This window comes from Lissotriton helveticus, chromosome 1_1 (genome assembly GCF_964261635.1).
Source record: "Lissotriton helveticus chromosome 1_1, aLisHel1.1, whole genome shotgun sequence".
In the NCBI taxonomy this organism is placed as follows: domain Eukaryota; kingdom Metazoa; phylum Chordata; class Amphibia; order Caudata; family Salamandridae; genus Lissotriton; species Lissotriton helveticus.
In genome coordinates, this window is record NC_136057.1 from 1474577126 (window position 1) to 1474591439 (window position 14314).

Here is a 14314-nt window from a genome sequence, read left to right on the forward strand (position 1 = left end):
AATCTATGCACAGCATAGTGAATCCAGAAAGATTCACGCTGCAAAACGAATAGTTTCTTACCTGTCGGTGTAGTTTTGCAGCTTGAAGATCTTTCTGGATTCACTAGCGAACCCGCCCGCCTCCGCCAGAAAGATGAGGCTGGAGAAGAGGGTGGAAACACATAGAAAAGAAAGCAAGTTGGAACGATTAAAAGATACGTGGAAAGAATAACGTTGAAAAAACGATTAACAAACATAGCCATGGATTCACTACAAAGACAAAAAAGAAAAAGAGACAGAAAAAATAATCCGAAGATGGCGCCCAAGGGTGGTAGCTTCCGCTGGAAGCACGCCGACATCACCGAAGGTACACCAAATGGTGGGACGTCGACGCCCACCTGGGCTACGACAAAAAAAAAAAAAAGAGAGAAAAAAGACTACGATTCCGGACCCAACCACCAGATTGCGGAATATGCACAGCATAGTGAATCCAGAAAGATCTTCAAGCTGCAAAACTACACCGACAGGTAAGAAACTATTTGTTTTCCAATTGTGTGACATACTTTATCAGGTATTTCCAAATGTAAATGAATTTGTTATCTGTGCAGGCCATTCTATGGGATAGGAGTTCCATGGCCATGACCTGCCAGAGGCACGTGAACCACTAGGCAATCGACAAGGCAACCGATGTTTTGTCAGTGGACTGCAATAAGTTGTTCAAGGGCACCAAGCATATGGGCTACCATTCTCCAGACCCTGTGAATCATTGCTTCCAATGCCAGATGGCATATGCCTAGTATCACAGTGGTGTAGGAGTCCAGGAGTTGGAAGCCCATGACCCCTTTAATGTGACTCAGGATTTCTTTCCATAATGTTGCCATGAGAGGACAGGACCGCAATATATAGAGGAAGTCGCCAGTTGCTGACTTGCAGAGCCGTGAGGTAGATGGGTAAATAGAGTATAAGCATGTTGGGTTATAGTACCACCTCATCATCAGTTTATAGGCAGTCTCCCACTGAGATATGCACCTATACAATTTAGAAATGTCTTGTCTTAATTGGTAACTTTGTTTCTGGGAGATCCCCTTGGTGGTGTCAGATTCCCTCTGGGATTGGTATGTGTGTGGTCATACAGAGGACGAGTGCTGGAGCACATGGAAGGTGGGTGAGATCAAACCCTGTGTCCCATTATATAATCAAAGTCGTTTTTTAAAGGGGGTGAATTGTGTTACCCCTTTGGCATTGGGAGGAGAGAGTGCCCAGTGCCGCAGCTGGTAATATTGTAGCCTGGCAGATTTGGGAACATGGAAATCCAGTTTGCACTGATCAAAAGTCTTTGATTGTCACTCTCAGGGACCTCTTTGAGGGGGAAACAGTCTCCCTCTCTCCATGCTGAGAAGGAGTGAGGCTGTAAAGCCGGTGTGAACTCCAGGTTACGGGCAAGCGGGATATTTGGGGAGGGGAAGGTGGTCAATTCCATTCTGACGGCTATTTTGTCAGAAATGTCGAGGACCGTTTTGGTGTGATAGATATATATGCGCTCCTTGGTTTAGTATGCTGGGTAAACCATGCTAGGTCCTAAAGGGGACGGCATGCTACTGCCCGGTCCATTTGGAACCAAAGCTTTTCTCTTTCACGGACGACCCATTCCGAAATGTAACATAGATGGGACGCCCAATAATATTCAAGGAGGATGGGGCACGCCAGACCCCCCCTGGTGTATGGGAAGCATCAGTATTGTATTTAAAAATCTCAGACACTTCCCTTTCAAAATAAAATTGCGTAAATCCCTTTACATGCGGAGAATAGCATCCTGCGGAATAGGGGTGGGCAGGGACTGGAAGAGGTAAAGAATTTTTCAGCAGCATAGACATTTTAACAGCTTTAAGGCACTCCAGGCACGATACCTGTAGGGGTTTCCATCTGCGTAAATCTTCCAGGACCGAACCCGATATTCCGGCTAATTTGTCTGTGTCCATGACGCTAGCGAGCTGGTTAAATTGATACCTAAATATTTGCTAGAGCGCTGGGCCCAGTGAAGGGGTGAGGGATTGCAAGGCAGACCGGTCCGGTATAGGAATAGTCAAATTCAGGGCCTGATATTTTGCCAGATTATTCTTGAAACCTGAGACCTCTTCATCCGCCGTTAAAACATCTACTGGGGCTCAGAGCGAGGTTGAAGGTTGAGTGTGCATGAGTAGGAGGTCATCTGCGAACAGGGCAACCTTATGTTCTTGTCCTCCAAAGGGGATGCCCGCAGTAGCCTCCGCTTGACAGACAGTCATAGTTAGGGGTTCAACAGCTGGGGTGAAAATCGAAGGCAAGCAACCCTACCTAGTGCCCCTCACCAGGTGGAGTGGTTGCAAGGCTTGCCAATGACGCAGATCGTGGCCCTGGGAGAGGCATTGGAAACCATTATCTTAGATATCATGGCTTGTCCAAGACCAATCTTAATGAGGACAGCCTGTAAGAAGGGCCAGTTGACTCGATCTAGTTAGAGCAGATAGGTGGGAATATTGTGACAGTGGGCCTTTTCCACCAAGTGGGCGATATGAAGGATGTTGGCCGCTCCCTGTCCCTGCCAGATAAAGCCAACCCGGACCAGGTTGATTAGACCAGGGAGGTATGGCTCCAGCTTATTAGCAAGAATCTTTGTGTAAATCTTGGCATCTGTATTTAAAAGAGCTATTGGGCAGTAAGATGCACATAGAGAGGAGCCCTTACCAGGTTTTGGAATAAGCACTATTTCCGTTGATGCCATACTGAGGGTGAGGCCCATATCTACAGTAAAAGTTTTAAATAATTACTGCAGATGATCCTGTATTTGAGGGAGAAATTTGCAGTAAAACACCACAGGAAGACCATCCGGGCCCAGGGTATTGCTTGCTGGTAACTCCCTGATAGATCTCAGCAACTCAGCCAGGGTGATGGGGGATTCTAAGACTTCTGAGTGTCAAGAGTCCAGGGGCTCCCATGGGCAGTCCTTGAGATTGGAGTACATGAACACCTGTGGTGTGGTGTCCCCACTATAAAGGGATTGATAGAATTCATGAAACCTTATTTTACCCATTCATTGATTACCCAGGTCCCATCCCTAAGTTTAATCTTAGATATGTATGTGTGTGTGGTTTGTTGACTGAGTTTACCTGCACGTAGTGTCCCCACCTTGTCCCCCCATCGTAATACCTGTGTTTCAAAGCCAACCACGATCGTTCTGCCTTGTTTTTATTGTGTGCCCATAATTGGCACCGCAGTAAAGCTAGTTGTCACTTGCTCCGTTAAGATGGGGCAGAGGTGTCATGACGTTCCAGGGTCATAATGTCTGCTGTTCGGCCCGACTCAAGCAGTCTGGCTTCCTGTGTGCGGGCAATGGCAATGGAAGAGATTGTCCCTCATATAGCGGCCTTAAAGCCATTCTAGAGCGAGTGCCCCAAAATTTCAGGGTGGGTTTTGGTATCTGTGACAGGGTGTGTGGACTGTACACGGATATAACAACGAACTGGTGGTCCGCCACCCCCCTCTCACCCTGCCCCTTGTCCCTACAGCTACCAGAATGCCCGTGGGTTGAAGACCCGGAGTCCGGATGGCCGGCGACCATCCACACATGCGGCCCCTTTAAGTATCCGGACCGTGAGGAAGAGACCACGCCCCTCAGCAGCGTCGGAACGCCAAAAGGAGGAAGCTGGAGAGAGGCGACGGACGGCGTATCCCAGGAGAAGGCAGGAGAAGGAGACGGAGTTGGAGGACGAGACCACGAGGAGACAGACGAGGAAGAAGAGTCGAGCGTCCAGAAGCCAGGAGGCCAACGTGTCCGCGCTTCGCCCCGCCACGTTCCCATGGGAGGAGCGTGGCTACAAGAGGTACGGGGCCGTATGGCGGGCTGGGTGGGAAGGAAGAACGAGCCCCGTGTGTAGAGTGTAAATACCCCTGTACAGCTCCCCGAACTTCCCTTCACGTGCACTCTTCCCTCACTGAATGAACAAAGTTCTGTTGAAGCGGCACTGTCACGGGTTTACCCTCACCCCCGGTCCTATCTAACTGTATGTCAGTCCTACCAGTCCACTGATCCAGTTTTCCTTTCTTTTATGCCCCGGAAACGAGGAGAGCAGAGAGAGAGACTACCCCCAAGCCGGAGTTTACAAGTACCCGCCCCCGTCCCGGACGAAAAGACAGCACGCTGGAGCCAGTCATCATTCGGACTGATCCTGCAGCTCAGTCACGGGAACGAGCTGCGGCCCTACAAAGAAAGACATATATACCAATAAAACCCTCCCTTAAACCCTTACTCAAGGAGCCGGTGTTTCTGTTCACTCCAAAACTACCTGTTAGCCCCTCTACGTTAGCGGAAGATCCTGTTACCCCGGGCCCCTTGGGACAGTATCGAAGTAGGTAGAGATTTCTTTTTGGATCACAGCGACATTGATTGGGTCTCTAAGCAATTGCTGGGAAAGACGCCCCTGCCCTGGGCAATGTTACTTCTAAGTTGGCATGGTTGGCATGGTCTTAGATATATTGGAGCTGCTAGGAAAGTTTAAGTCGTGCTGCAGCTCATGGGTGAGAAAGCAGTAGTCGATACTAGAGTGAGAAGTGTTGAAGTGTGAGTAGAAAGAGTAGTCTCGGACCTCAGGGTGCTTATAACACCATCCCTTCATAAGACCCATATCTATAAAGTCCGATTTAAGAGCAGCAGACATCACTCCCGTTCCTTGAAAGGACGAAGAGATGAGATCCATGTCAGCAACATATACCAGGTTGAAGTCCCCGCACAACCACGATATCGCCCTTTTGGTATGCTACCTGGTTGCATAAAAAAGGTCTCTAAGATGCATGTCCTTAGCTTGATCACTGTCGGTAAGTGTCGCAGTTTGTTCACGAGGGCTGGTTCTAGGCCTCTTGGGGGCGCGGGCTCTCCGCGGGTGGTGCAGCCCCACGTGTCATCCCCCTATTCCCCGTTTCCTGGTGTGGGGGCGACTAGAACCCAGATGGAGACACCGGCAGCTTTGCAGGCCTCACTGGCTTCTCTCCCTCCTATCTTCCCCTCCTGGGACGTCAGCGGATCCCTTGCAGTGTGCGGGGCGCTCCGCGGCATTGCCGGCGGCTCCTGCTGGTTCGGATCCAGGTTCGGAGGATGTGGTGCCGTTGGGGTGCGGCCCTTCGGTGGTCCCTCATTCGGCACACGGCGCCTCTGCTTCGCCGCAAACTCCCGCAGGAGTCCCTGTGGTGTCGCAGGAGGTCGCCGGGACTCGGTCGCACCCCAGAGTCCCACTCTGTGCTCGGGACAGGCGGTGGCCTCGTCCAAGGCCGAGGTGATGCCGCTTCAGCGCCGGCGGCTGTTGGCCCTAGTGGTGCCCCAGGGGCTTGCGGAGGGTCCTTCTCATCCAGTCACTGGCCGAGGTTGGCGGGGGACCCCTCGTCCTTCCCCAGGTCCCTCTCGCCCCTTCACTCAGGTGGCTTCCTCGTCTGAGGTCGGGGCGACGCCTTTCCGTCGCCGTTCCCTCGCCGCCCCGGCTCCGGCCCAGCCCCGGTCTCCTGCACCGAGGGCTGTGGCGGAGGTCGTACCGGCATCTCCCCTGGTGTCGGACGACAATGTCCTGCCTCAGATTGCGGACTCTACAGTGCCGGGCCGCCGTCGGGCCGTTGACTCATCCTCAGATGCCTCCTCTCCAGAGGTTCGACGCTTGCTGATGGCATCCTTGCCGGAGACGGCCCGACGCATCGTGGCTTTTTCCCCGACGTCGTCTAAGGACAGCTCCTCGCTGTCGCCGTAGTCTTCACAGGAGGCGCTGCAGGTCCCCCACTCCTCGGTCCCTCTTCCTCCTTTCCAGACCTGGCCCTTCCTTCCTCCGGTGGGCTCGGGGAAGGCCGCCTTAGCTTGCAGCCATCACCTACTGAGTAGCTGCTTTCCCCAACGTGGGACCCTATGGAGGTGGGTGCGGCCTGTGTTCGCACTGTTTCCATGGCTGTGGGAATTTTGCGCGTGGGTGATCCAGCTGCCCATTTTCCCGCGGATCATCTTTTGGAGGTTCTCCATCAGGGCACTGGTGGTAGGGAGCTGCTGCTTCCCTTCGAAGGTTCGCTACATTCATCTCTTTTGGGGACTTGGGGCACCGGGTCCCATGTGGCGGGACGGCCCCAACACCTTCCTCACCGCCACCATATGGCGCCGCGGGATCCGGTGTGTCTCTCCCTCCACCCCTCTACCAGAGGCCCTCTTTTGCAGAATGCCTTTCCCTCTCTACATCCGCTGTTGTCTCCCCCTTCGCCGGAGGCCTGCTGGCTGGACTCCTGGGGGCACAATATATTCGCCTCAACCAGTGCGACTCTGCGGGTCCTTAACATGCTGTGTGTTTTGGCTAGGGCCACTTCTTGCTTGTGGGACTCGGTGGAGTCCCTTATGTCTGCCGCTTCTCAGGAGGGTGCCTGTGGGGATTTGAGGCACCACGTGTTGGATGGCTTGGAGCTGGCGGCATTTATTCTTCGCTTCACTCTGGACATCTCGGAGGTGCTTGGTCATGCCATGGCTTCTTCGGTGACACCTTGTCACCATGACTGGCTTCTGGACAGTGTGTTCCCGGAGAACGTTCAGGAATGGCTGTTGGACCTTCCTTTCGATGGCGCTATTTTGTCCCACTCCCTTGCGGACTCGGCCATTCAGAGGTTCTTATCAGGGCTTTGGCATCCTCCTCCTCCTCCCCTCAGAGACCTGTGAGTTGATCAGGTCTTTGGGAGGTGTTCTTCCGTTGGGGCGGATCATCCCAGTTGTGTGGTTTGTGTGCATCATGTGCATTCGAGTCCTCCTTGTTGGGACTGTAGTTCTGTTGGATGCTGGCTGGCCCTTCTTGACTGTGTGTTTTTGCTCTGGGTTTCTACACCATGCTTGCCCTGAGACTAGCCCTTCTGTTTTTTTCTCTTTGGCTGCTTGACAAGCCTTCTGCGGGTTTTTCCGTGGGTATTTCTGTTGTCCTTTGCTGCGGATGTTTTTTCCTCGAAGGTTCCCATGTCTTGGGACGTAACAGTACCTCTGTGGGGCAGTGGTAGCTGTTCTATATCTCTATCATACGCTGGGGAGCTGTGGTCGCCTTCGGGCCTCTGCTCTCCGTGGTGTTACGGTACGTTGCGGATGCAATCTTCTTGTTGGAATGGCTTAAGTTGTGCCTCGGGGTGTCCATCTACGGGGTCACTGCACTGTTCGCCTGATCTGGCCTGCTGTCTGCGGCCTGGCATCTTGGCTCTGTCTGGTTCCACTTCTTTTTGGGATGTGTGTGCGGACTCCTCCCGGGAGCGTGTCCGGACCCTTCTTCGCACTCTTGCTCTCTGTTCTCGGCTGAAGTCTGGTTTTCCCTGAGTGCACCCTTCCGTGGTGCTCTTGGTTTCTGGCTGTGCTTGCCGGTGCCGACCTACTGTCTTTCTGCACCATTGTGCCTTTTTGGCACTTTAGTGGGACAGTCATCCTTGCCTTCTCCACTTCTTCAAGTGGGCCCTGCAGTCAGTTCTGCCTCTCCTCCCTGGGGATGAGATGGCTCTTGTGTTCTTGTTCCCTTTTCGGGTGCAGTCTGTCCCTGTGGAGCATTGGATGGTTCTTCCTGGGTGACCTCAGGTTTCCCTGTCTGCTTCTGATTGCTTATTGCTGGCGGCGCCATTCTTTCTGGTTTATTGCCTTCTGGCTGTGATAAGCTCGGCTGCCCTCTTCACTGGGTGTGTTCCTGGTGGGGGGGGGGGGCTTGCCTTTGCTCTTCCTCTTTTCCTTGGGTTCTCTAGGTTATTCTTCACCCTCGGTGCTCCTCTTATTGTCTTGACCTTGGGTGGAGGTTCTGTTGCCTCGTATGGGCGTAGGGTTCTTTGGCCTCCTTTCGCCTTGCCCTCTTTTCCTCTGCTGAGTGAGGACGGGCTTCCTCTTTTCTTGTCTTCTCGCATCCCCTCTGGGGTCGGGGTCCTCTAAGTGTAGGGGTTCCCATGCCTGGGGGATGGGGTTCTTGCCCTGTCTGCTTGAATCGTCCCCTGTGGGACTCTGTTATGTTCAGGCGGGTGGGATCCTCTTGCAGACCCTCCTCCCCTCTGGGTATGGCTAGGGTATCTATTCTACTTTAAGGAATCTGCGGCTAGTAGTCTCTATCAGATGTATAAGTTACTTACCTTCGGTAACGGTGTATCTGGTAGAGAAGATTCTAACTGCAGATTCCTTCATGGCCCGCCCTTTCTCCCCGTTCTGCGAGGACTGTTGGCTTGGTCTTTGGCACTCGCCTCCCTGTGGGCAGCTGTGTCTTCTATGAGTACATTCTTTCCTTCTTTCTGTCAGGATGTTTGTCTTGTTTATTTGTTCCCTTTCCTTTCCTTTTGGCATATTAGGGATAGGTTTATAGGTAATTCGGTGCCCTTATGCTCTGGTAGCTCCAGGTTGGGGCCTACTCTCCACCCGGTACCCCCTCCTTCCCCTTCATTACTAGGGTTCTGGGTCCTCTGCTATCCTCTAGGTTGGGGTCTTGTGGCTGTGCCTCTGCCCTTTGTTCCTTATGAGGGTTGTCACACTCTGTGATGGGGCTGTCTTGGAGTTTTGCTGTTCCTGGTTTGTCCCCGACTGGTTCCTCTTCATTGTTTGTGGTTGGGGCTATAGTCCTGCTACATGTTGTCATGACATTTTTTACATACATTCTTTGTCTCCAAGGGGGGTTCTCTCCGTACTGGCAGGGTTGCTGCTCAGGGCTGGGCTCTGTTCTTTATTTTTTCTCTACCGTTGGGAACCGCTGTGCCTGGCACTGCTTTTTATGGTATTGTTCCTCACCATTCCCTTTTCCGCTCTTTCGCACACTGTTCCTATACTCTCATAGTTTTGCCTGCTGGCTTCGCTTGTGGCGCAGAAAAGTTCTCCAGAGAAAACTGACATAGGCGTGCCGGGGTGGGACTTATGTGACCTCGCTGATGTCACGTACGCGGACAACGCCTGGGCGGAGTCGCCTGATGCCGTCCCCTCGGCGCGCAGGGATGCTGTGGCAAAAAGTTTTCCGGATCCAGTCTCACGCCTTTGGATAATTCTACGTCAAGGAATCTGCGGCTAGAATCGTATCTACCAGATACACTGTTACCGAAGTTAAATAACTCGTACTTTAGGATCAGCTGGGGGTGTCATGGAGTGGCTAAGAGTACACGATAGAACTGATGGTGGAGCGAAAACAAACCAAAGAGTGAGGAAGGGGAGTGCATCCCTGGCAAGAAAGGGTTGGGAGTGTAGATATGTGAACTCAATATCATAGTGTGGACATGTACCTTTTTTAGGGGTACACTGGTGCAGGGTCACTTTTGTACACGGGTCCAGAGACCAACAAAATAGAGATCAGCACTGAAGTTGGAATAAATAATATGTTTATTAATCACTCATGAGTGGGACCACGTCCACAGAGCACTCTCAAGTGCTCCAAGGAGGTAGTACACTGAAGTCACAGAACACAGTTCTTTTATACAGGTTTTCTGCACTGTAAGCATGTGAACAGAAATAAGAAGAACAAGTTTTAGAAATTGTTATCAGCAAACAAGGGCAGATGAATAACCACTTGGGCAGCAAAGTGGGAGGGGGAGCAGAAATGTTTATAGCGCAGTAAATGATTGACAGTTGACATCTATAACCAGGTGCACTGGCAGCTACAAGCAAGTACATTGCTTTAGCTGAGTCAGGAAGTCAACTAAAATAGATAACACAAGCAGAGTGAAAAAACGAAAGAATTACGAAGGAAACTTAAATGGCCACCAGAGCCAAAATGGCTGTTGCTTATGCTAAGTAAAATATTAAACGTTTTCCACAGACAGCCCTTTTAGCATAAGCTAAGAAATGTTCTTATGCTTTAAAAGGGGTACGATAAATATCATGTATATCAATCGGCATCATATCGCTGACTTCTCGGTCTATTGCTAAACGGGCATTTACATTTTGGACATTAGTTTAAGATGGTAGACAAGTAGTTGAAGTGGAAATACAGAGGGAACAAAGCATTGGCCCGCATTGGATACATAAACAACAAGAGAAGAGAATTGCAATAATTATGAATGAGGCCGATAATATTTTTCAACCCCATACAGAAAAGACATTCAAGAACAATAAAGCCCAAGTCCATTTTCCTGAAGCTTGATGTATCTCAGTGGCTATTTTGTTTAGCTTGGAGATGACCGCGTATACAGAAGGGGAATTGTCTGATGTGAAGACACACCAGCTGGATCTGATGATACAGCATGCTCCAGTCTATATAGTTCGCATGTGGTCTCTGTCTGGTTGACTACAGAGACATTGATTGCACATTTTCCCCTCTACCAGCATAGTGATTGAACAATTGCAAATCTTGGTGGTAATTTGGGGGAGCTAAAACACAGGTGGTAGAAGGAAGTCTATGTAATAGGTACCAGACAACAGCCTGGAGGTAGGAAGTAGTATGCCTTAGTTCCACAAACAAAATAAGTGTGACGTGATGGAAGGAAGCTGCTTCGGCCTCTCATAGACATCTGTAACACTGCAGTACATTTACTGTAGCCCACTGGCACATCGCCTGTACTTTGTACACAAAGGGGGCCACTGGTCATGGCAACAGAGATAACAAGGGGTCCATTTCCTTTAGCAAACCTAGATTTTGGATACACATAGTTTGTTGCTGCACTTCCTTTACTATATTCTTCCATTTATAAAGCATATGGGTCCCCATCTTCGTTGGGGTAACAGACTTTGTTCATTAGAGGCATATAGAAGTTTGAACCAAGCTGGGCATGAACCATTGTGAGAGAATGGCAGCGGTGACAACGGGATTCCTTTTATGTTCTGATGAGGAGGAATCTTGCCACAAACCCAACAGTTAGTAGCATTGCTTAGCTGGTGTGTCTGATGCAACATTTGAAGAAATTAATTGTTTCTCAGATTTTGCCCATATCCCTGTTCATGTTGCGGCAAATCAAATTGATGGTGTTCTTTTGCAGCAAGTGATGTAACAGTAATGTTAGGTAAGGAGGCTCCAGGCATTACTTCCTCCACTACCCACATTACAGTAGCTGGATAGCAGGAATATGAAGCTATGGATTTTAAATTGTATTTGGTTATTTTGGAATCACGTTTTGATATTTTAGGATGTAACAGCATGTCATGGTAAGCGCCAAGAAGTTTATATAAGTTTTTGTGTTTTCAAAGAAGTAGGTACTGCTTTTATCATTGATAAGGGGTTGATGCACTCAAAACTATGGTGTTATCGTGTCACGCTGAATATATATGAATAATGTGGATTTAGAAACGATTGGGTACAGTTTGCAAGTGACAATTTTTTGTTAATATGGCTGACAAATTTTCAGCGCTTTGATAGGCTCATTGCTAACATCATTTTTCTAAGCTGTTTAGATTTCAGTGAAATGCTTTGTTGATAGACTTGGATAAAAGTATATATTTGCTTGTATTCTCAGATGCGCCTGACGAAGGGAATCTATTCCCGAAATACATTGGGTTTGGTCAAATAAATCATGACATGGAACCCATTATATGCTTCTGAGCCTTTTCTGAACATTCACCTTAAGTATGGATTGAATAAAATGAATTGAACGCAAAGGAAAAGAAAAGTTGAAAATGAATGGTGAAAAAATGAAGAAAGATTAAATTATCTGAATTTAATTCATTGGATTCAGGCAGACGTGTGGTTGTGCAGCCGGTAAATCCTAAGATGGTTCCCTCGTGTTTGAGTTAATAATATTGGGCAGTCAAAAGGGAAACTGGGAAAAAGGTGGTCCAAGAACTCTCGCTAGCCTTTAAGCGACTAGCCGTTTCTGGCAAAATATTAGCAACAAATTTGTCAACAAACAAATGCTTACAAGTATCATCAGCCAATGACTGACTAAAATCATGGAATGTCTCTTCAAATCTTGAAAAGAAATCAGAAACTAACTCATCCTTTTTCTGTTTACATGATGCTAATGTAGTCCAATCTATTTTCTTGGGGGATATGAGAGTCTTTAACTTAGTCACAATAGCTTTAGTAAGATCTAATATCTCATTCTGAGGTTTCTGCACAGGCTCCCTTTCCGCATCTATTTGTTCTAAATGTTCCGAAATATCACCATATGCTGCATTGTCATCTATTTTACGTATCGTCCTCATCATATCAGGTGGCAAAATAAGCCCAAAGAACAAATCAATATCTGGCAAGGTCATAGTGCAGGAGCTAATGGCTCCTTCCACCTCCTCATAGAAGGCGGCAGGATTTTACCAGGGGTCGGGCAAAGCAGCTTTAAGAGCCATCACATCAGCTCTACGCCAAGGAGAGTAAACCCAATTATATATGAAATATCCCTTTGCATCATCCGATGTTTTGTCATCGTTGGTTCCCTGACCCTTAGGAGGAACATAGAGGGGTGCAGCTTCACGCATAGGTTTTATAGCAACAGTACTACTAACAGGTACAACCTCATCCGCTGGAGCATCTACTTTTTGTGCTGGGGATTGAAGTGTTTCTACACCTTTCTGTTTTCTAGCTAATTCTTGCTCCTTTCGTAAACGTAATGTTGCGTCTCGTATTTTAACCACTCGTCTAATCATATCAGATAAGGCCAAAAAAGGGAAAGTCCCATCTGTTAATCGTTTATAATCAGTATTTATATCCTTTAGCTGTAATTCCTGAGAAATTTGTCTATAATCATATATTACTTCCCAAACAAATTTTTCTGCAAAATAAAATTGCTCTGTATTTTTCCACTTTTGAACCATAGTTACAATGAGCGATGCAGCTTGAGGCCAGCAAGCCTCCTCCCTAGCAGTGGTTTTTAATGTATCCTTTTCTGCTCTAGTCAAAGTAGAGTGAGTCTGTCGCCCATCTTGATTAACTTGTTCTTTGTCGTCTGAAGACAAATGCTTGTTGTCAGAAATCTCATCAGGGGCACTTGGAGTGGGACATTTATGCTGGGGTGAGGGGCGTTCTAATAGGATGCAAACATCCTGAGATGTATCAAGTAGGGAATAGAGAGGGCGCCTAAGGGGATAATAGCCATGTACCTCTAATCGACGTTCCCTATATTTTTTTTCTATTTTTTCCTTCTTTTCTTTATTTTTTAATTCTAGCGCTTTTTTATGTCTTTTTACGTTGTACTTTTTCTGCTATAGCTTCTGCTCTATTCGCTCTCTTTTGTACTTTTTTCTCCCATATATGCACACAATCAAACATATCCTGTCTACTGTTTTTCTTTTAAAGAAGCACTGCTCTACATATTGAACCTTTTTAGAATCGAATGACCCACTCACTGGCCATTACAGATCAAATTATTTCTTTGTATATTTGTTCCATAGTGGACCGTACATTATGGAGGAAATACCATATTTGACATACATGTCTCTTATTAGGTGTCCCCTCTGGGGGAGCCGGCAGATTTTTTTTCAAGTTTACTTTGGTACCACCAGAGCAGCAACACCGCCTACGGAGTGAGCTGAGAACAGACATGCGTTACCAATATGTGTAAAATATTACTACTCCAAATATTTCAAAAGGAGAAAAATCTCCATATTACCTGCCTTCAAACTTTGAAAAGATTGAATAACAAATTCAAACAAACCGCCCAGGCCAAACAAATCAAGAGTGCCACTTCAGCGAGCTTACCAAACAGAAGAGTCCAACTCCCACCTGCCGATCCCTGGTCGACCTAATGGTCACTGCAAAATTGCGCCAAAGAAAAACCCAGTTGAGACCGGCCATCACCTGGAGGGTCAAATCGGGAAAACCCGAAAATTCATGTCTGCCTGCAAAGACAAAGGTCTCCTCGTGCAGTGCGCTTCCTCAATAAGATTTCAATTCTCCGTCAAGACCACTCCTTCAGACTGCCTCGTCTCCAATGGGGCCCCACGTGTCGGGCGCCAACTGTGGAAATGTACCTTTTTTAGGGGTACACTGGTGCAGGGTCACCCTTTTGTCTGATGGTGGAGCGAACACAAACCAAAGAGTGAGGAAGGGGAGTGCATCCCTGGCAAGAAAGGGTTGGGAGTGTAGATATGTGAGCTCAATATCATGGTGTGGACATGTACCTCTTTTAGGGGTACACTAGTGCAGGGTCACCCTTTAGTCCACGGGTCCAGAGACCAACAAAATAGATATCAGCACTAGAGTTGGAATAAATAACAAGTTTATTAATCACTCATGAGTGGGATCACATCCACACAGCACTCTTAAGTGCTGCAAGGAGGTGGTACACTGAAGTCACAGAACACAGGTCTTTTATACAGGTTTTCTGCACTGTAAACATGTGAACAAAAATAGGAAGAACAAGTTTTAGAAATAGTTGTCAGCAAACAAGGGCAGGTGAATAACCACTTGGTCAGCAAAGTGGGAGGGGGAGC